Source organism: Lissotriton helveticus, chromosome 4_2, assembly GCF_964261635.1.
Source record: "Lissotriton helveticus chromosome 4_2, aLisHel1.1, whole genome shotgun sequence".
Classification (NCBI taxonomy): Eukaryota; Metazoa; Chordata; class Amphibia; order Caudata; family Salamandridae; genus Lissotriton; species Lissotriton helveticus.
Window position 1 is genome coordinate 13,276,303 of NC_136064.1, and position 23,441 is coordinate 13,299,743.

Genomic DNA, 23,441 nt, shown 5'->3' on the forward strand with positions numbered 1-23,441 from the left:
TTCTCTTGTATGCGAGGATTGTTAGTGCAACGCACTAATTGATCCCTTATGAGAGAATCCATGAGATCATCAAATTCACACAACTGTCAAACCCCACACGGCAGCCACATAGTTCTGGACCGACTCTTGTTTCCCTTGCGCTCTGTTAAAAAACTTATGGCGTTCTAGTACGACATTAATCTTATCACCAAATGTGTCCCCAATTTCTAAACAGTACACATAAACACATCAATGTCACCCCTCCTCCCTTCCTACAGGTTCAGGTAAGGTCTCATATATTTTCCTTTCATGGACCCCTAAATTGTGAAGAAGGATATGTTGCTTGCGCAAGGCAGTGAATCTCTCACCCTCAATGGCAATGATGTATGACTCGAAAATTTTGAACCGTTCTTTCCAACATATTTCAGGTTCCCCTATCTCATTTAGAAAAGGTGGGGGTTGACTCATGCTTGCCGCAGCCATCATGGATGATTGAAGAAGGAGGAATGAGCACGGAAGAGGATAGGAGAGGGAACAGAGAAAATGACGTAGACTACACCAGGGAGGTATGCGAAAACAAAAAAAAACGCAGGGAGAGAAGGTGGAAAGGGAGAAGGAGAGCACAGGATGCGGAAAGCGCACATATAACAACAGCTGGGGAATAGGAAGGGAAAAAAGATGTAGCGCAAAAGGATCAAGCCACACAGATAGAAGCACAAGGTAAGACTTGGAATATGAAGAGTGAACTATCGTGTTGCAAAGGAAAGCGTGGACGGGCTGGGAGGAGTGGGACAGCAACACCCACAGCAAGCGCTGGCTAAATACTGAACAGGAACTTCAGCATCACTATAAACAGTTAGTCAAGATAAGCCGCTATATCAGCGGCCTTCGACACCGTCTCCCACCGCACACCAGTCGCCATACTACACGACGCAGGCATACAAGGAACAGCCCTGGACTGGATCCGATCATTCCTCACAGAAGTTAAAGAATCAGACTCCCACCCTTCCTCTCAGAGCCCACGAAAATCACCTGTGAAGTCCCTCAGGGTTCATCACTGAGGCCCACCCTCTTCAACATCTATATGGCCCCCCTCGCAGCCATCGGCCGACAACACAGCCTCAACATCGTATCCTATGCCGGCGATACCCAGCTCATCCTCTGCCTCACTAAAGACCCCACCACAGCCAAACTCAACTTCCAAAAAGGAATGCAAGACATCGTCATCTGGATGACCAACAGCTGTCAGAAGCTCAACGACGAGAAGACAGAAGTCCTCATCCTTGTTACCACCCCTTCTGTATGGGACAGCACCTGGTGGCCGACCGCCCCTCGGAAGCCCACTTACCCCCTCAGACCACGGAAAGAACCTCGGCATCGTACTCGAATCATCACTCACCATGAACCGACAGGTCAACGCCGTCACCTCCAGCTGCTTCAACACCCTCCGCAAGACCTTCAAGTGGATCCCCCCTGAGTCAAGGAAGACAGTCACCCACGCACTCATCACCAGCAGACTGGACTATGGAAACGCACTCTACGCCAGCATCAAGTCCCTACTTCACAAACTCCTGAATATACAGAACACCGCCGCCAGACTCGTCCTGGCATACCCCGACACAAACACATCAGCCAACACCTACGAAGTTTCCACTGGCTTCACGTGGAGAAAAGAGTCACGTTCAAAATCCTCACTCGCGCCTACAAATGCCTACACAACAGACCCAAATACTTCAATGACAGAATCAACTTCCACGTGCCCAAAAGAAACCTCCGATCTTCCAACCTCGCACTGGCGGAAACAGGCGGAAGATCTTCTCTCACATTGCAGCCAAGACCTGGAACGAGCTACCGATAGACATCACATGCGCTCCCTGAACACCTTCAGGAAGACCCTTAAGACCAGGCTCTCTGGCTACACAGATCTGCGGACCCCTCCTCCCCCTCAGCGCCTTGAGACCCTCATGGGTGAGTAGCGTGCTTACAATTCCCTGATTGATTGATGAAAAATGTCTGCCACCACTTCGTCGTTTAGCACCCAGTCCTGCTATTCTTCCAAGTGTCGACTTAGAGCGGCCGCCTGCACGTTCTGTTCTCCTGGCAGATGGACCACTGTGATCGAGAAATGTCTGGCCAGAAGCCAGTGCCAAATCGCCTGAGCTTCCACCCTGTTTGTTTAGGTTGTGTTGTCCGTTTGTATCAAAATCGACTTGGACTGAATTGATGGATGGAACACTTTGAGGACTAGATGAACCGCCCGCAGTTCCAGCATGTTTATATAATAGGCCTTTTCCTTGTTCGACCAATTGCCTTAAGTTTGCAGACAACCCATGTGTGCCCTCCATCCTTCAATGGACAACCGTGGGGGCAAAGCAGTAGAGAGAAGAGAAAGTGGGGAGAACTCTGGAAATCAAGAAGGGAAAAACCCCCAAAAATCACAAAATGCCCCTGGGTATTGTCAAACTCTAATTACAAGTAGCTTTGGAACTACAGGGGGATGGTTCTAAGATTGACACCGCAGCAAGTGAGGTGAAAGAAGCTGAAACTATGTCAAGTGAGGCAAGAGAGGAGACTGCAGATAATAACAGTTAAAGTCAGCATTCAAGAACACGCTTTCTCTTCCTCAGAACAGAGGGACACGGCCACATTCAAGCTGCACTCTACCTCCCTAGATACCTCTTCAGCCAACCAAGAAATTGGGCAAGATGGATGTATGACATTACAACGCATGCTTTTACATTGCATGCCTTTACAACGCTGTTTTTACAACGCATGCCTTTACAACGCATAGTGCTTTTGGGCACTGGATAGTCAATTGTTTAATTTACTATTCAAACTCCAGTCCCAGTGGATAGTAGGGAAGGTGTTGGATAGTAAATTAAACCTATTCCCTATCCTAGAGCGCACCCCAGTGCAATGCGTTGTAATGGTTTGCGTTGTAAAAGTTGCGTCGTAAAGGTACTGCGTGGTAAAAGTTGCGTTGTAAAGGTTGTTCACCGGTGTTTATGCCCACGATCTCCCTGAGCAGGAACTCCCTGCCAACTCACAAAACTGAATGGATGGGGACGATACTGATGGCAAGGGAGAAACGAATAACAGCATAATACGCAAGGTGACTAAAGCCTGGCTAGATAGAGCCTCAGGGACAAACTGCCAAAGCACCTGTGCCTCACCCCTCAACAAGAAATGTGACACACCCAAATCGCTGAATAACCTCATGGAAAGGTATTACTCTCTAACTGAAGAGTCAGAAACCTCTGATATAAGTATATCAGCATCAGCATCAAGCGAAGAAGATGGGCAGAATGTCAACAGCAGCTCAAATACAGCGCTCTCTAAAAACAGACAATGCCGGAGGAAATTCCAGAAAAAGAAGGGAGGCCGACAAAGAAGCTGGGATACAACTGAAAGAGGCAGCGCAACCGAGTTGAGATGGAATTACTCCGCCACACAACTAACCGTCATGTCACACACAACGGTAACTTCAGGTGGCAACCGCACAATCATCTGCAGTGATGGCGGAAACAAGGAAGGGAAAGATGGAGCCTGCACTGGCAACAGTATTACAGACTATCAAAAGCTTTCAGGAGGAAGCAAAAGCCGACAGTCGCAGATCACACTTAGCCGCTAAGAAACTACAAGGAACGGTCAGGAAGGTTGGTAAAACCTGTGCGGAGATTGCTGATCGGATGGCTTCTGTCGAAATACGAACAGAAAATCTTCAGAAAGACATGGCTGTACTTAAAACCTAAGGGGAACAACAGGATGGCATAGTCAAAGATCTCATAAGGAAGAGCAGGAAAACAGACAACGGCGCAATAACCTCCGCTTTCTAGGTATTCCAGAGGGTGTGGAAGGGAATTACCCTATGGGCTACATCAGAGCTTTCCAAACTCTTTGTCGGGATACGGTACTGTGTCGCCTGCCATGTGTGGGTGTGTCGCGGAGATGCTGTGTCTTAACTGCTCTGTCCCCAATTTACATGCGCTTCTCTGACCCTCAGTCTCTGCGTGGTTTGCCAGCCTCTCCCAGGCTTTCTTGCCGTTTCAGTACTGCCTTTCACCCATGCCCTGCCCCCTTCCCCAGACACTCCACCTCTCTCCCTTTTCAACTGCCCGTATCATGCCTGCCACCCTGCACTGCTTTTCAGCACCTCTCCACACCCGCAGTGTAATTTCTTGCCTGAAGAAAAAACTTGCGTGAATTTTAATTAACTGGGAAAAGTCAGTCTGTGGATACCACCGCCCAGGCACCTTTTTTTTTTCATAAGCTGACATATTGCACCGTACAGTGAGACCACGGGTATAGTGCCGCTCTAATTATGCACTTTTATAAAGCACGAACAGAACCGAATGTATTGGATCGCTTTAACATATTATATTACACAAGGGTACATTCCTGTTTTTAGGCAAGAGAAGATTATGTGATGTGGCCAGAATCCCAGGATGTGGTGCGGGCCCAGAGACTCCAATTTTGTTCTCTGGTGCCAAAGTCTGCAGGTCTGTTGCTAGGGCCAGGTCCTCTTGTTCCTGGGACCCCCCAAAGGCACCCATACTCGCCACACAGCCTGACCACGCGCCTTTCCCGCATAGTGCATCGTAGTGCACCTCATCAGGGTCCTCAGAACTCTTTGCTATTATGTTGCCCCCTTCCCATCAGCTTGGATGCAGGCTGGCATGATAAATTGGTGGCGGCAATCGGGCCACGTTGTCCTGAAGTTTTAAGCCGTTGGACCTGGATGTGCACTCCTGGCTCATTTTCTGTATAACTTATACTTATTCAATTACTCCAGAATTACTCATTGAACAACCTGCTGGTGTTTTCGTAATTGGCCACACTTCAGGTGTGAAAAATTATGACTGGTGAGAGCAATAAGTAATAGAGACACACATGTGTGACAAAGACACAGCCAAGTGTCAGACAGAGGAAAGTACCAGTGAAAGTACCTGCGAAGTACTCGGGTGCGGCTGTGTGTGTGCCCTGTAAGCTTGGGTGAGGTGACAGAGGGTGACAGGCAGACAGAGGGAGACAGAGGGAGACAGAGAGAGGGACAGAGACAGAGGGACAGAGACAGGCAGATAGAGGGACAGATAGAGGGAGACAGAGGGAGGGAGACAGAGGGAGGGACACAGAGGGAGGGAGAGAGAGGAGGGTGACAGAGAGAGGAGGACGACAGAGAGAGGAGGGAGCGAGACAGAGGGAGAAAGACAGAGGGAGCGATCCAGAGGGAGCGAGACAGAGGGAGCGAGACAGACAGAGAGAGACAGAGGGAGGTAGACAGACAGAGGGAGACAGACGGAGACAGAGAGAGGGAGACAGACAGAGTGCATGAGAAACCCCCGAACTCCCCTTAGGTGTTTCGGGCTCGCTACGCTACGCTCGTTCGCTACACTGTCTTGCTGTGTCCCAAAATTATGCATCTCCGAAAAGTGTGTCCCTAACATGAAAAGTTTGGAAAGCTGTGGGCTACATGGTCACGCTTCTCAAAGGGGCCTTCCCAGAGCTGCATACATGGGACTGGAATAAGGAAATCCAACGGGCGCATAGATTCCCGCTAACCCCCTCTAAACGTGCATCAGCCACTCCTCAGCACCCTTGTGTTATGCTTTTGTACTTTGGGAACTTTCTATTACGCCAAGTTATGTATGATCTGGCCAGACCAACGAATAAAAGGGCTTTTGATGGGGTAACTTTCTTCACAAGACCGGATTTCGCCCATGCTACAGTCGAGCGAAGGCGGCTCAAGCAGCTCTTTACCCCTTTCCAACAACCAGGGGCTGATGTATATCTTTGAAATCCGGCGCGCCTAAAAATTGTGTATAAAGGGTCCACTCGCACTCGGGGGAGGGAATTGTGGAATTGGCAAAACCCAACAAATCCTGGCTATATCTATTTCTCTCAATCACACAGTAAACATGTTAGGATAGACTATATCCTAGCTTCCCATTCGCTACTCTGGGACTGCAGAATAGAAAGGACACCACGAATATTGGCTGACCATAATCCGTTAATTGTAGAGATCAAGACGAGAGGGCTTAGTGGTGGCACAACGCCTACATGAAGCTTTGAGCGGGCACTTCTTTTTAACGAGAAATATTGCGATCTGATCAAGGGGTGGATACCTCAATTTCTCAAGGAGAATATAGGAAGTGCCAGTATTGATATAGTTTGGGACACACTAAAGGCGGGAATTCGGGGGGAAATACTCCGCTTCTCCATCACAATGAATAAAAAATAAAAAAAGCAATAATGAAGGAGAGATTAGCAAGATTATCAACTGCAGAAGAGGAGCTGATTATCGTAGTCCAAAAAGGAGGTGAGCATAAGGAAGCACAATTAAAGGTTATGGCTGCTAAATCAGATATAATGGAGATAATAGCTGGAGGTGTGGCTGACAAACTGTCAGCATGGCGGGAGGAGGCCTATGAATGCAGCGAGGGTGGGCTATCATCTTGCCATCAGAACGAGACCAAATACGACCCGGAACTTAATCACAGAGATTGAAGATCCAGAGAAGTGACTAACCTCGGGCCCCGACGGGATCCGAAAGGTCTTTCACCCCTATTAACAAAAGCTTTACCATGAAGAGCTGCAGAAAAAAAAGAGATGGCGATATATCTTAACCAGACCCCCAAAGAACGATTTACACGGGAGGAAAAAGTACAGCTGGAAGAGCTCCCCCAATGGCTAGAGATATTGTTATGTATTAATAGCCTGCCAAGTTAAGACTACAGGTTGATAACATACCTCTTGAATTTTATTTAAAAATTTCAACACAGCTAAAAGAATGTATGATGCAGCTGGTTATAGTGATATAAAACAGGAGTAAGACCCATAGACCACACTGGGACTGTGTTTAAAGTATATACAAAAAACAATGTCTCAACAGGTAACAATTGAAACGCAGTTTAGTTATGTATGCAAAGAGCATTACATTAGAAGGAAACAAGGAGGCTCAAATGGTTAGTGCATGGCTTGTAATTCACCAATTTGTTGAAATATTTAAACATGGGAATACAGTTGAAAGCCGCACTATACAAGAAAGCTCATGTGACAACCCAAAGGCACTTGGTGACAAAGTGATATATACAAGTGAAAAGTGACGACGCAAGTGATAGAGGTGAACAGCGTGAGCGGCGCAAGGTGACAAAGTTATGTACAATGGTGGCTCAATGATTAACAAGTTTTAGTCCTTTAGAACACATTAGATCATAGTTATGAGCCAAACGCTATAGTGCGCCAAACAATTGCGCTGTAGTGTCGATGGCATTTCGATCCACAATGGTTTGGGATCTTCTTCAGGACAGGGTTGACAAGTTGGTATAGTGCTGAGGCTTGGAAGGAGGCTGGTCAGAGAATGTACCAAGGGTGTCAAGGTGAGATAAACTCCATGGATAAATTGAAATAGTAAACTGCGTGGATCTCCGTAAACTCGATACCGCCTCAGAGTCGGCGTATCTGGGTTGAAATGAAAAGGCGTCTGTGCCGGAAAGGACGAGCAGCAGCGTCTGAATCAATCTGGGCTGCTGCGGGGACCTGAATCACACGATGTAGTTCCAACCTGCGGCGAGATAAACTGCAGCTGGTTATACACGTCTTTAAAGGAGGTAGACCCCCAAAGTCGTGGTCACATGTCCTCCAGATCCTGTTGCAGAGGTCTCACTCTCAATCTGGAGTTAGGAATGAGAAAGATGCAAGATGCCATCGATCCTAGAAGTGATGCCACTTGTCCAACTGATGGTTGATGCACTTGGAGGAGGAGATTGCATTTCTGTTTGATTGATAACAGTTTCTCCCCCGAAGGAAAACACTTTTCCTGCATTGGAGTCTAGGGGGGCCCCTAGATTATGGATCCTTTGAGTGGGTTGATGAACCGATTTCTCCATATTTACATGCAGGCCCAAGCGACGCAGTAAGTTCAGGCAAATCGGGTAGTGTTCCTTCACAATTTGGGGAGACAACCCTTTTAGCAGCCAGTCGTCTAGATATGGGTATACGATGTAAAGCTGCGGCCACCACTGCCATGCATTTTGTGAATACTTGCGGTGCAGATTTCAGGCGAACAGCAGGACTCCTAACTGATAATGTTTGAAACCCACCTTGAAGCGCAGGAACTTCTGGTGAAGTGGTGCAATCGGGACGAGGAAGTACGCATCTTGGAGGACTACCGAACACATCCAATCCCCTTTTTGAAGGTGTGGGTATATTTGATGAAGAGCCAACATGAGAAACTTCTCCTTCTGGATTACCTTGTTCAGAGAGCGAAGATCTAGAATAGGCCTGAAACTTTGCTTTTGATCTTTCTTTGGAACTAGGTAGTTTCTTGAGTATACTCCTCTTCTTCGTTGTGATGGAGGAACCTCTTCTATGGCCAATTTTTGTAGAAGGATGGAAACCTCCTGACGCAACACTCTTAGATGGTGAGGGTTTGTTTTTACTGGAGGAACGTCCTTTGGGGGAGCACGGAAACATAGTGCATACCCATTCTCTAGTATATTTAGCACCCACTGATCTTTAGTTATGTTGCGCCACTCTTCCACATGTTCGGAGATACTTTCTCCCACTGGAGTGGGCAACGGTGTCAGACGAAGCGGAAACTTATTGTTTGCCTGTGTTCTTGGTTGTTGTAGAGGATTGTTGTGCTCCTCTACCTCTGGAGGGCCTATGTCCCTTATACTGAGACTTGTATTGTTGGTTCTGGCTCTCTGACCTGTGAGCGGTTTGAACCCTCCGACGTTAGTTCTTGCGATTGTAGGGCCTGTACCGATGCTTGAACTCTTTTTTCTTCTCCAAGCCTACAGCTTTGAGCGTGTCCAGCTCAGTTTTCATCCTAGTCATCTCATCGTTGGTGTGGGAGCCGAAAAGAGAATTACCAGAGAAAGGTAGATTGATGATACGTTACTGGGCATCTGGTTTTAAAGCCACAAGGTGCAGCCAGGAAGATCTCCTTGCGCAAATCCTATGCAAATACGAGTGTGCAGCTAGAAAGGTCCCATCAGCTGCTGCACTGATCATTTGATTGGCTACTAGAGCCCTGTGATCCGGTCCCGCTTTCACCCCCGCCAGGACTGAACCCCCCTAGAAACTCACCGGTACCTGGGGTGCCAAACACAAGCCTTTTCAGTCGTCCTCCTGTGACTCGCAACATTGCCGGAGCGGTATCCATGACGCGAAGTACCCCGCCCCTCTCTCTGTTGCAGGAGCCAACCAGTGGCCGCCGACAACAGGAAGCACTCTGTTCCGACCCCGGAAGTCCCACCCCTGAGGCAGCGGCAGAACCAGTGAAAACCGAACACATCGTCCAGAACGCCGTCGGAGCATCGTGGCAGGACACTCGGACTGGTGGAGAAGACGGAGAAGAGGAGAAACCCGAAGAAGACGTGTGGTCGGAGGATTGGTGGAGTCCCTGAGGAGGTGGCTGAAGAGCGGCCGTGGCTCACTGGAGAGCTACGGCGGACCGTGTGAGTACTTAGAAACCCACCCCAGAGCACGCTAGGTGCTCAGTGTATATATCGTGTATAGATCTCTCCCTTTCTCAGTCACGTGGCACGTAGATATTGCACTGTGTATTTTGTAAAGCACCCTCACAGTATTGAGCACTGCTTCCCCTCACTCACACTTTGGACACCCTTGCTGTTTCCCTCTTCTTCGACCTTCCTCCCGCCCATTCGCGGTATCTCCTTTTCCTCACGACTCCCTCCTCTATCCTTTCCTCACTGCCCCGGTGTCGGTGACAGCATACTTGCCGACTCCTCGTCCGGACTAACGGTACCTTTATTTCTCTTGTTGCCCTCCGAGGTGTCTCCCCGACGACAGACCCGACCCGAAGGACACCCGGAACAGAGCCAGACCCAACCGGAAGAAAGAACCGGACCATCCTGCAGATTCTAGAGCTCTCCTGTTTCTTGACTTTTGTGATTAATAAATACCGGCATAGCCCACTACATTCGGCCTCCTTGCCTGATATTTCAGCCCGCGACACACCCACCATCACAAGCCCCTTCTTGGAGAATCTCCGGAAAGTACGGACAATCCTCTTTCGGCAGTTTTTCTTTAAAATGCTCTAGTGAGTCCCACAAAGATTTGTCATAGTGGCCCAGTAGAGCTGCAGCACTACTTACCTTCAAAGAAGCTGTTGCAGAACCACATGCGTTTCTACCCCAAGAATCCTGGGCTCTACTCTCCTTGCCTGGAGAGACTAATGAAGAGGAGACTGCATGCGTTTTCTTCGCTGCTGGGATAATGATAATATCCGGTGAAGGATCTGACTTTGGAAATAAGGGATCTTGTTCCGCCTGTCTGCTTTTCTGTCGGCTTCTCCCAGGAGCTAACTTAATAGATGCTGTAATTAGAAAAATGTCCATTACCAGTTGAAGAAGAACAGGCACCAGTGGTAGCAAAGGTCTAGACGCAGATCTTTGGTGTAGAGTCTCGAATATCACTGATGTGGATGCCTGAGGCGTGGACATCTCTATGTTACGTTTCTGCGCTCCTCTTGAAAGGACATCATGGAAAGTATTGATGTCATCGATAGGCGACACTCTGAAGGGAGGTACGTCCGAGAGAGTAGGGAAATAATCCCTCTTTGAGGAGTGGGCCGAGGAAGATGTCCAAGAAGGAGATCTTTGTCTTTTACGATGACCCTGAGATGATCTGCATGGAGGTGCCTTACTACGGTGATCCCTAGGAAGAGTGGTAGGTGACCGGTCAGCAGCCTGTACTAAACGTTCTAGAGGAGTTCTATGTAGAGGATTTGAATAGACCGTAGGTCGCTGCACCTGTCCTGAAGGTTCTTTCGGCCAATTATGGACTGGAAGAAGCCATCTGAGAGAAAGGTGGACACAAGGAAATTTGTGTCCTTTTGCTGGTGGCGCCATGATCCACTGAGATTTTTGTGCCTGACGCTCAGGAGACTGAGAAGATGAGAGCACTTGCGGAGAGTCTGAAAAGTCGGAGTTGTGAGGAACAAGGCGACGCCGATAATAAATGCTGTGAAGTCGAGCGGCTATGGGCTACTAGCACTGACGTTGAAGATCTTGGTTTTGACACCGACCGTGCAGCTTCTTTCGGTCTCGACGTCCACCGGTGTTCTGTCGACTGAGATTTACGTTTTGAAGCCGGAGGATGAACATCCCTTGGAGTACCATGACTCTGTGTTGAGCGAGGAGAGAGTGACAGAGAAATCATTCTCAACATCGAACCCTTCGACCTCACTGATCTCGCTGTCAACTTTGAAACGGAGAAGTTTGTCAACGCCGGAGGTCTTCTCGACGTCGCAGGGGATTGCTGCCTCGCCGTGGAGCTTCGTCTAAAGTACTTAAACGGAGTTCCCGAATCCTTTTTCGCCATGGACATAGATCTGGTCCTCGACGTTTACCGCCACCTTGTTGATGGCAACGGAGGAGTTTTTCTCATCGTCTAACGCCGACGATGGAGAATTATGTCTAGACCTTGGGCGGTCTCACACCAACGGAGATCGACTCCTCGACACCGATCGTCGCCGGGTTGACGACGGTGGAAAACAATGTCTCGTCGTTGGGCAGTCCCGCACCAACGGAGATCGACTCCGATTGTCGCCGGGTTGACGACGGCGGGGAAAGATATCTCGACGTTGGGCGGTCCCGCACCAATGGAGATCGACCCCTCGACACAGATCGTCGCCGGATCGTCGCCGGCGGAAGGTTAGACGGTGACGCACCTTTCTTCTTTGACGATGACCGATGTTGAGCCCACCGTCGATGGTCTCTTTGTAGACGTTTCCTTCGCCGGTGGAGGCGTCCACCGAGCAAGACACTGATAAGAGAGCAGATCGGAATCTTGCACCCGGAGGAAGATCTGGCATTTTTCTTCCTCTGCCTCACCGGAGATCTGCCTCTAGATGAAGATTTACCTTTCTCAGCCAGTCCGTCCTCTCTCTGTCCTTCAGAGTACGCTTGGATAAGGACTGACAATGTTGGCAAGTCTAGGGAACATGAGAAGCAGTAAGGCAAATTATACAGACTGGATGAGAGTCTTATTTAGCCTTCATACAGAGAGGGCATTTCTGGGAGAGAAAAATCGCTAAGCTCTTTTGACAATAGAAAAAAAGTACCCCAACAGGCAAAAAATTTCGAAGTAATAAGGTTTTGTTGAAAAAACAGGAGATAATTTCTGACAAAAAGTAAAAAATTAGAGAGCTTGTTAACCAGGGTCCTAATTGAAGGAGCCAGAAAGAACAACTGACCTAAATGCCACCCCTGAGGCATGATGGAAAGCTAGGGGTCATGGCTGCCAGCTTATTTGTGTTTCTATGGGTTGGCTGTTCAGGTTTTCTATTCTACTGGAATTACAATGCAACCTTTAGAGCTGACAATGCCTTGTTTTCTCTTTGCAGGTTTATGGTTGCTAATGTGCATTAAAGCAGTCTAAATGTCCATGGTTTTCCTGCTTTATTTGTGTATGTGTGCAAAGAAACATTTTACAGCATTACTGTGGTGTATGAAAGGCTGCATTGATTGTATAATTGATTGTATAAAAAATGAAAGAATTTGTATATATATATATATATATATATATATATATATATATATATATATATATATATACACATATTTACACACACACACACGCATGGGCGGGAATAAGGAGAAATGTTGTTTCATTACCCCAAGGCTTGAACAATTGCATAAGTGTTAAATAGTAAAATTCTCTCTTACCTGGATTTTCGCAACTGAGTTTCCTGAGGTTAATAAGATTACCTTTGGCATGTTTGACTAAACAAGTCACATCCAATTACTGCATATTTTTCTTTTATATTTTTTGTAACGTTCTTTTTAAACCTGTAATATTGAAGTATTTCATACAGGCACAAGTTTTCAAGATATGGACTTCTGTTGGTATAGTAAGTATCCAACATATCAGTCTTGACAATAGCAGTACTTTCTAGTTCATGCTGTGCTAAGTATTCAATTTCTTGTAAAGATTTCAATACTCTATTTCATGTGGAGGCAAGACTTACCCAAACGATTCCTCTTTTTCTCTTTCAGGGGATCCTCATCAATAGTCATAAGCACTGAATATTCCCGCCCATGTGCGGGACCCCGGAAACAATGTAAAAATATATATGTAAAAAACACATATCTCGCTCCAAATGTATGTAAATACATATATAATTTTTCTCACACCAATGCAGCTCTAAAACCAAGGCTAGACAATGTAAACACTTGTATATGTACAGCAATTAGAAAGGAAACAAAAAACGAATTAGCTCAAATAGTCCTTGAACTTTGTGTTTTAATGAGTAAAAGCACTCATAAATCTTGAAAATTGCTCATAAAAGACATTGTCAGCCATAGGCTGCATTGAAAAGTAAATAACACAGAAACTGAAACAATTTTCAGTTAAAACTGGCACCGTGCCTTTAAGGCAGCCATGACTCCAGGCTTCCCATCATGCCTCAGGGGTGACAGTTAGGTCAGGTGTTCTTTCCGGCTCTTTCAGTCAGGACCCAGGTTAAACAGCTCCCACCTTTTTTTTACTTTCTGTCAAAAATATTTGATGTTTTCCTTCAATTTTTGTATTCATATGACGGCTTTTAGCCTTAGAGAGCTAGTGCTACCTTTTTTGGGCTAAAAAAGGTTAATTTTTTGTCAAAATGCCTTCGCTTTTTGATCCCTGCCCTTCCTGTGGGAAGAAGAAAGCTAAGACTGATACACATCCTGTGTGTATCCTCTGTCTTCCTGACTCTCATTCTGCAGAAAGCTGTGATCACTGCAAGTCCTTGTCAAGTAGAACTCTCAAGGACAGAGAAAAAAATCAGGATGTATGGACTTTCTGAGAGAGGTAGGTCTCTAAGAGACAGAAAAAGCGGAGGGCGCGGTCGACGTCGAGAGATGTCCCGATTTGCTCTCCATCGGCGTCGGGATCGGCGCCGAAGGTTCCACCGACGACGACGACGAGTCAACTCCCCTCGACGGTGAAGACTTCAGCGTAGAGAGTCAAAGTAACTCTGCTGCCGTCAACCGGGAGATGTGCAGCGTCGAGAGAGAGAGGTTGTCGTTGGAGCATGGCAGCTCGACATCGAAACCTCCGCCGTTGAAGCCTCAGGTCCAGTCTTCGGCGTCGAAGCTTCCGTCAACGCCTAGTCATCGGCGTTCGACGTCGAGGCATCCTCCGTCGGCGTCCCATCATCGACGCTCGACGTCGAGGCAGCCTACATCTCAGAGGTCCTCAAGAACAGCTTCAGCTGCGGAAGGTGACCAGGGCTCTCCAGTGAGCATCAGTCACGCTGCCAAGAGGAAGAGAACTCCAGAGCATCGTGGTTATCACAGTTGCACGGCTTCTCCTGTGAGCCTGTCTTCCTCATCAGGTTTATCTTCCGGCCCTGATGTGATCATTTATACGTCGGGCGGCGAAGGATAAAGGCATTCTCCTTCACCTACTCCACATGGGCGAAAGGATGTAACTCCTGCACGCTCTCCAGTGAGGGACGCCGCACAGCAGACTCCTGCCGTCAGACTGTCTCCGCGATGGTATGCACCGCTACACCACTGGGCTACAGACAAGGAGACAGCGTCTCGATTGCAGCAGCCGATCTCTAGGCCTAGAGAACGGTCTCGCTCTCCGGTGAGGTCCAAAGGAAGGTCACGCTCCCCGGTTCGCTGTAGGGAAAGATCACGCTCCAGGGTTCGATCCTCCAGGCATAGATCAAGATCTAGGAGCAGGAGGACAGAACAAAGATCACCTACTACCTCTTCTTCTCCGACACGCTCCCATAGAGACTACTCTCCCACTCTGACGGATTCCCCGCCATCAAGGGTATCTCCGATCGATGATATCTTCACCTTTCAGGACATACTGGGTAGAGGGGCTCTAAAACTGGGAGTTCCCTTAACAACTCCGCAGGTCAAGACCTCAGTGATTTTTTAAACGCTGCATCACAGGTCGGCACCTAAACCCTTTTTGCCGTTAGTGCCTGGTATTATAGATCCGGTGATGGAGGTATTCCTCACTCCAGCAACGGTCAAAGCGGCTCCGGCAAGGATCCTGAAGAAATACAGATCTCCAGAGGAGGACCCTCTGTTTCTAAGAGCTGATCCGCCCCCAGACTCAGTAATCATCGCAGCAGCGAAGTCCAGTGCAGTTTCCTCTTCTGCCACTGTACCTCCGCACAAGGACAGCAAGACGCAAGATTTGTGGGGGAGACGAGTCTGTAATACTTCAGCGTCTTTTCTTAAGGTTTCCGACGCAGAGGCCCTTTTGGGGCGTTACGATAGGTCCCTGGGGGATTCTCTACAGCATTTTGTTGACAAACTCCCTCAAGAAGACCGTAAGGACTTTGAGGAGATCCTTCTGGAAGGCAGTCAAGTCTCCAACCCAATTATAAGTGCCGCAGTGGACGGGGCTACCCTGGCGGCGCATGGATATGCCCATGGAATATCGGCAAGGAGATCATCCTGGTTGCGCCTAACGGCTTTAAAACCAGAAGCCCAAGCGCGCATTCTGAACTTGCCCTTTTCAGGGACTTTACTGTTTGGAGCGAGCACGGACGAAGAGATGCGGCGCATGAAAGCAGAGCTGGACACTCTCAAGGCAGTAGGGTTCGAAAAGAAAAAAGAATTTAAAAAGATATACCGCTCCTACAACAAGGGCTCTTCAAAACAGCGGGTTCAAACCCCCAACTGGCAGAAGAGTCAAGACCAGCAGGGTCAGCAAAAGTCCCAGTATAGAGGAAAGCGTAATTCCAGAGGAGGAGGAAATCAATGCCAGGGCAATAATACCGGCAAAGCCCAGTCAAAGCAATGAGTCTTTCCTTCCCCCAGCGCCGTGGACTAGTCCAGTGGGGGGAAGCCTTGCGTGTTATTTGGAAGAGTGGCGAAACATCACAAACGACAGATGGGTGTTATCTACACTTTCAGTCATCAGCCTCCACCTGTTCCTCCGATGGCAACATCGAATTATCAGTTACACCATCTGCAAAAAGAAGTGGCCACTATTCTCGAGAAGTCAGCCATCGAGAGAGTGCCAGTGTCTCAAAGAGGAAAAGGAGTGTACTCCCGATATTTTCTGGTCAGAAAAAAGGGACAAAAGAATTCAGACCCATTCTGGACTTGCGAACTCTCAATCGGCGCGTCAAAAAGGAAAAATTTCGCATGTTGGCGCTTCACCAAATATATCCACATCTCAGAAGGGGAGATTGGATGTACTCGCTGGACCTCCAAGATGCCTACTTTCATGTTCCAGTACACCCCAGTCACAGAAGATTTCTTAGGTTCCAGGTGGGGACCTCCCACTATCAGTTCAAAGTACTACCGTTTGGGTTGAAGTCGCCTCCCGGGGTGTTCACGAAGTCTGTTGCAGTGGTAGCAGCCGCTCTATGCCGCAGAGGGGTCTTCGTATACCCATACCTGGACGATTGGCTGTTGAAAGGTCCTTCCCCAGACAGCGTAAGAAGTCAGTTCTAGACTTGCATAGAGCTCTGCCAGCGACTAGGGCTACATGTCAACTTCGGAAAATCAGTCTCTCAACCCACCCAAAAGATTCACTTCCTAGGAGCTCTACTAGACTACGAAGTAGGAAAAGTGTTCCTCTCAGAGGAAAGGCAGTTTTCGATAACCCAGAAATGTCAGCTGGTACTTCGCAACAAGACTCAGAAAGTGTGCCGGATTTCCTCCCTGCTAGGGTCGATGGCATCATGCATCTTCCTGTTGCCGAATGCCAGACTTTGAATGCGTCCTCTTCAGCAGGATCTGGAGGACAAGTGGGACCAACAATCTGCTCGCTGGGACGATCACATCACTCTCTCTGACGCAGCTCGAGCTTCCATTCCATGGAGGACCAAAAGACAAAATATGCAGGTAGGAGTTCTGTTCCATCAACCTCCCCCTGTGCAGACACTGATCACGGATGTTTCCCTTCTAGGTTGGGGAGCGCACATGGGTCAACTACAGGTGCAAGTTCTGTGGTCGCACAAGGAAAGTACCTACCACATCAACATGCTGGAGCTGAGAGCAGTCCACCTAGCTGTCAAGGCGTTCCTTTCCTCGATTCACGAAGCATCAGTTCTAGTACAGACGGACAACACCACCACAATATACTACTTGAACAAGCAGGGGGGAACACGCTCACAAACTCTGTCGCTGGAAGCACAACGGATCTGGCATTGGCTTCTGGCTCGCAAGTTGTCCATCACAGCAGTCCACCTTCCAGGAGAGCAGAATGTGAGGGCGGACGCTCTAAGCCGTCATTTCGACAACAGGGAGGATTGGGTCCTACACGACGCAGTGGTAGAAGAAAGTTTTCAATCCTGGGGTCGTCCCACCATAGACCTGTTCGCGGACGACCAAAACACAAAATGCCAAGACTTCGCCTCCAGGTTCTACCGGCCAGGAACGTGAGGGAATGCTCTTTTGATCGACTGGTATGGGGAATTTGTGTACGCTTTTCCACCCCTTCTGTTGAACCCGAAGGTGGTGAGCAAGTGTACACACACTCGTGCACAACGATGATCCTCATCGCCCCGGACTAGCCGAGGCAATAGTGGTACATGGACCTGCTTCACCTGTCAGTGACTCCTCACAAGAGGCTACCATGCAGGCCGGACCTGTTGTCCAAGATGGATGGGAGGATTCACCCAACCTTCCGTCACAGAGCTTCGCAGCATGGCTCCTGAGGTTATACAGTACGGGCATCTAGGGCTGCCAGAGGACTGCATGTTCATCCTAAAAGAGGCAAGGCGGCCCTCCACAAGACATTCTTATGCATGCAAGTGTAAGCGATTTTGTATGTGGTGTATACAGAATTATCATAATCCAGTTCAATGTTAGGAAGAAGCAGTTCTTCCTTATTTGTTATATCTGGCTAAAGCAGGTTTAAAGTTTAATTTTAACAAGGTGCACCTAGCTGCTATAACAGCTTATAGGAGGTCACCTTCTCAAACCTCTTTTTTCCAGTTACCATCGGTCAAGGACTTCCTGCCAGGGTTGAAAAAAGTGTACTCTCCAGTGCGTCCTCCTCCGCCCTGGGAGTTGAACCTGGTGCTATCAAAGCTAATGGGTCCACCTTTTGAACCCTTTCATAAAGCTACTTTACAACATCTTTCCTGGAAAGCAGCTTTTTTTGTGGCAATCACGTCCGCTCGTAGGGTGAGCGAAGTTCAAGCTCTCTGTTCCACTAAACCCTATACAGTGTTACATTTGAATAGAGTGGTGCGAAGGACGCATCCATCTTTTCTTCCTAAAGTGGTGTCAGATTTTCATGTAAATCAGACCATTTCTCTGCCCACTTTCTTTCCCAATCCCTCTACTCCAGCTGAGAGGGCTCTGCATTCTATAGACCTGAAAAGAGTTTTAAAATTCTATCTAGATAGGTCTAAGGGTATTCGTCACTCTGATCATCTCTTTGTTAACTGTGGATCGATCAGAACAGGTCATTCTGACTCGAAACGTTGTATTTCTAGATGGATCGTTTCATGTATTAAGCTTGCTTACCAGCTAGCGCAGAAGCCCCTGGAGTTTTCTACCAAAGCGCATTCCACCAGAGGGAAAGCTGCGACTGCGGCTTTCCTCAATAATGTACCCATGTCTGAGATCTGTAAGGTGGGACCTGGAGGTTCGTCCATACATTTACCAGACATTACTGTCTTGATTCTGAAACGAGAGCAGATACCCAGGTAGGCCAGGCCTCCTTGCGGAATCTGTTTAACAGCTAATTTGGGCTGGTATGATTGGTCTTTTTAAGTTGGGTCATGTACTTCTCATTCGCCTGCAGGTGGTTGATGGGCTTGCTATTCTATTCAGTGCTTATGACTATTGATGAGGATCCCCTGGAAGAGAAGGATAAGTTACTTACCTGTAATCCTAGTTCTCTTCCAGGGGTATCCTCATCAAAGTCATAAGCACACCCACCCGCCTCCCCAGGTAATTGAGACATGTACGTCTCTGACTTGTGGTTCAGCCCTGACTTCAGGGTTATGCAAGGAACAACTGACCTAACTGTCACCCCTGAGGCATGATGGGAAGCCTGGGGCCATGGCTGCCTTAAAGGCACGGTGCCAGTTTTAACTGAAAATGCTTTTAGTTTCTGTGTTATTCACTTTTCAATGCAGCCTATTGACAATGTCTTTTATGAGCAATTTTCAAGATTTATGAGTGCTTTTACTCATTTAAACACAGCGTTCAAGGACTATTTGAACTAATGTGTTTTTGTTTCCTTTCTAATTGCTGTACATATACAAGTGTTTACATTGTCTAGCCTTGGTTTTAGAGCTGCATTGGTGTGAGAAAAATGATATATGTATTTACATATATTTGGAGCGAGATATATGTGTTTTTTACATATATATTTTTATATTGTTTCCGGGGTCCCACACATGGGCGGGAATATTCAGTGCTTATGACTTTGATGAGGATACCCGTGGAAAAGAACTAGGATTACAGGTAAGTAACTTATCCACTTTGATTATAAACTGGCTGAGCTCAAGCGATCCGAACATTCGTAGGATCTAATCTCTGTATGGGAAAGAATTTTCAAAATGAAGCTGTACAATTTCTTGCTAAGACTCTTCGCTGCCGGAGTTTCTTCCCACATTTTTTTTATCTCTGTCTTTTTTGATTTGGTAATGTATGACTTAGCGAGCAACAGCAATTAAATAATCTGCAACATACTGAATATCCATATTTGCATGCCACATTTTCAAAATAAATGGATTGCAGTCATTCATGTACTTTGAAGCTTCTGTTCTTTTTAAGTTGTATGAATTCTTGGGAGATTTCAGAGTTATTGTATGTCTTACTGGTGAGAAAAAAAGATTTACCTTTCCTTTAGAAATTATAGGACGTGGAAATCCAAAACGACATTTTGTATAACTTTTCCCTTTACATTTGTATTTTCGTCTGCAGTATTTCTCACAATGATGACTTTGAAAGCGTACAACTTGTTGTCTCAGGCTCTTTACTCAACCATCTCTTGGAATGGCACGTGTAACGTACTGTTCGATGAAAGACAAAACTGTTAAATCATTATCTGTTCCAAATTTCGGTGCATTTTTTAATCATAATAGCATGTGTATATGAGGAGCACCTCTGGCTTGGTACTCATGTCGCCAAAAGAAATCTGCTACCTCTCCAAGAGGTGGAATGTTTTTATTGCATATAAATTACATCATAGCTTGAAACCTATAGTTAAAATACCTGCACATAATTGCAGGATCCATGGAACAGAGTTCTCCAGCTGTCTTCAATTCAATGTAGACTTGTATGTATTCTAAATCGGCCAGTTCCTGAGCAATAGGTACCAACTCTAAGCTGTTATATACTGCTCTAGATAATTAGTTGCAAAAGTATTTACAAATAACTTGATCACTACCCAATTCAAACTGACCTTCTACCAACAAATAAACACCAAATTGATGCCACTAATCAATTTACTTTTTAAATATAAATCAACATTCCTAGTTTGATTTCTATAGTGAGTACGTCGACAACAAATACAAACCAGGGGGCCAATGAGGATCGCGGTTTTCCCGCATCCTCCGGGCCGGCGGAAGCCACCGCCGGCCCGGAGGATGCGGGAAAACCGCTGGGGAGGCACAAAAGACCCACCGCCATATTAGGATGGCGGTGGGTCTCAAAATCTGTCCGCTTCTTTTCCGCTGCGGGCGCCTTCCGACCGCGGCGGAAAAGCTCTAACATGGCGGGCGGTGTCTATCAGACACCGCCAGCCATATTAGATGGCGAAAAACAGATGCCTTTCCGCGGCGGATTCTCTGCCGTGGAAAGGCATACGGTGAATGTAGGAGAGTGGGGTCTGCAATCCTATGGTCACCCCAGATTTTTGCTTTTTGCTTCACTGGTTTACGACTTTCCCTGGCTGTGGGGCTGCTAATCAGACCCACAGCCTAGCTGTTCTCTCTCTAAATTGACAACCATGTACTTTAGGTGCATTTACCAATTGGTACTGGGCCACCTTATCAGTCCCTGTACAGTGTACCTTAGGTATCCAGGGCATAGGTGTACCCAGGGCCTACCAGGAGCTGAAGCATGTATTATGCCACCCCTGGCTGGCCATCTAAAACTGACACAACTGGCTGCACGACAGCTGGGGCAAGGTGGTGTAATCGCCCTTTGCTATAGATATAGTATACCTATATCTAACCCCAAAATGGACACCTATATTCCTATCAGTCACTCCTATGGCAGGCCTTATCAATCCTGAAGGCAGAGTGCTTGGAATTATGTGAGATGGTGCTCTGGCATGAGCTGAGCCCGTCTGCAGCTTGCGGAACCAAGTCCTAATAGCTGTTCCATGATAACGCTATACCATATACTCTTAAGTGCATTATCAACCTCGCGGTTAAATGCTAACTCTGGTATAACATTATCAAAACATGTCGAGTAAGGTGTCATACGAATTGGAATACTACCCCCTCGCCAATTCTGGCGACGGGGGTAGCATTCCACCCTTTTAGAGGGACACGACATGTATGTAACTGTGAACCCCGGTTAAAGTTAACTCGAGCCTCAGCATCACAAAATGGATGCTGCCACCCCAGACACAAGTCTGACCTCCTGCTGCTGGGAGTCCTTCCAGCGAGGGAGGCTTGGACAAAGGGTTTCCTGCCTTGGGAGGTGCTAGCACCACCCCAGACAGGATTTTGTGTATTGGGTAGGACCGGCCTGAAAGGAATGAGACATGCCTGGGGCACACAAGGTGCCCTGTGCATACACCGGCTCAAACCAGTTGCTGGGGCACCCCTGCCCCTGTTCTGGCAGGAAGCCGGACAAAGGATAGGGGGTGTAACCACCCCCCTTCCTGGTCCCACCCAGGGGAGGGAGCTAGTCAGTAGTGCAGCCCCCTTTAGGAGAATCAAGGTAGGAGCTGGTCCCATTCCAGGTTAGATTAATCCTGAACTACTCTACAAGAAGAAACTCTGGACTTCAACGTTCTGCTCCACAGAAGACTGAAGAATCTCCCTTGTGGGCAAGGAGTGTCCACCCTGCAACTGCAGGCACCATCAAGCGTCCGGCGGCTTCCCTTTGTCGTCTTCCTTCCAGGATCCAGAATTCAGAGCCCGACGAGACCCGGATTCCCAGACCTCTCCGACCTCAACTCACATCTGCAGCACAGCTGAGATCCATGGGTGCGACGAGTCACGTGGGACCGGCCATCTTGGAAGAAACTGCACTTCGCTTCCAGCACGACTCCCGAGGTAAACTCGACCAAGTGCTTTGGGGATTGAGAAGCCCCAGCCCCGAGCAGCCCCTGCACCGAAGATCAGCCCTCCAGCATCCACGAGATCTGCGTGGGGCCCTTCTGCTTGTTTGCTGCTCGACGCGTTGTCTGGTCACTTGCCGGCTGGCTAGTGGCCTCCTAGGCGACGAAACCTTGAAATCTTCACTGCTGGTCTGATTGCTCCAGACTGGCCCTTGCTCCCTTCCAAAAGAGGGGCATCCCGGACTCTCCTAGTCCGCACCAGGCGCCTTTTCCACTAACCGCGTGGGTTGCCTTTGCCAAGGCCTGTTGACGCCGAACCTGGAACCAACACCGCCGACAGCGAGAGCCTGCGTGGGACAGCTCGTGCCTCCATCCTGGTCGTCCAAGACACCTCCTGGTCCACGTGGCTGCAGAGTCAAGCGTCCACTCTTCACTTGATCGCGACAACGACATCAGGTTCCTTCCTGGTTCCACTCCAGTCACTGGCTAGTGACTGAACATTGTCCCCTCTGCTTTCAGGTTTTCAGCATCTCTGATCCACCCTTGGATCACACCGGACATCTTCCTCCTGGTCGCCTGCAGCATCTTTTCTTTCAGGCTCCATTGACTTCAACGCAGAAACCCGACACGACTTCGCACCTATGCACCCGCAGCCCGTGGGTGAGGTAACAAGAGCATTTCGGTGCTCAAGGGTAGCTTGACTCTCCTAGTGTCCAGATTCACAGTCGTTTTAGTCCTAACTAGTCAGGATTGTCCTTACTCACCTTTTTTTTTAAGTGTACTGTCCATAGACGTTGTTACGCATCCTGCGTGCGAGTTCACACTTTGCACCCGCGTCCTGTGGGCCTCCTATTACTTACCTAAGGTTAGGATAGCGTAGTCCCAGCGGTCCTGCTGCCTCTGGACAGCTCCATTTCTTCTATCGGCTCTCACATTCCATTTACTTAGTATATGGTTTGTCGTGCCCCTAGGGCACCATTGTAATTTTGTGCAACTTATCGTATTTTTCCTAAGAGATTGTCATGTGCTTAGCCCTCTGACCTCATAAAGAGTTCAGAGGTGTTTGTTATTAATAATTATACTGTTTATTTTCATAACAACCTGTGTGGTGTCCTTTCATCTGGTATTCAAGGGGTTACATTGTGGTAAAACAGCTGGCTTCACATGCCAAAAGAGTTTAGCCTAAGACTGCTTTGTCCATGCTACCATTGGGATAGCTGGTCTATAAGGTTGACTTACAACCAATCACCATAAGGGTTGTTTGGACTGAT

At 47.8% G+C, this 23,441-nt stretch overlaps 1 protein-coding gene across 6 annotated transcripts in view; it reads right to left on the reverse strand.

The window, feature by feature from the left end:
- The window catches only part of LOC144752023 (uncharacterized), a 351,397-nt gene that overhangs the window by 164,746 nt on the left and 163,210 nt on the right, over window positions 1–23,441 (reverse strand). For 4 of the 6 annotated variants that reach the window (XR_013593999.1, XR_013593997.1, XM_078639981.1 and 1 more), the window contains exon 2: window positions 19,772–19,945. The exons of 1 other annotated variant lie outside the window; for it this stretch is intronic. The gene's annotated coding sequence lies outside the window, so the exon portion shown is untranslated. Of the gene's footprint in view, window positions 1–19,771; window positions 19,946–23,441 lie in introns of those variants that run through there. One more of the 6 variants, XR_013594000.1, reaches the window with a different exon arrangement.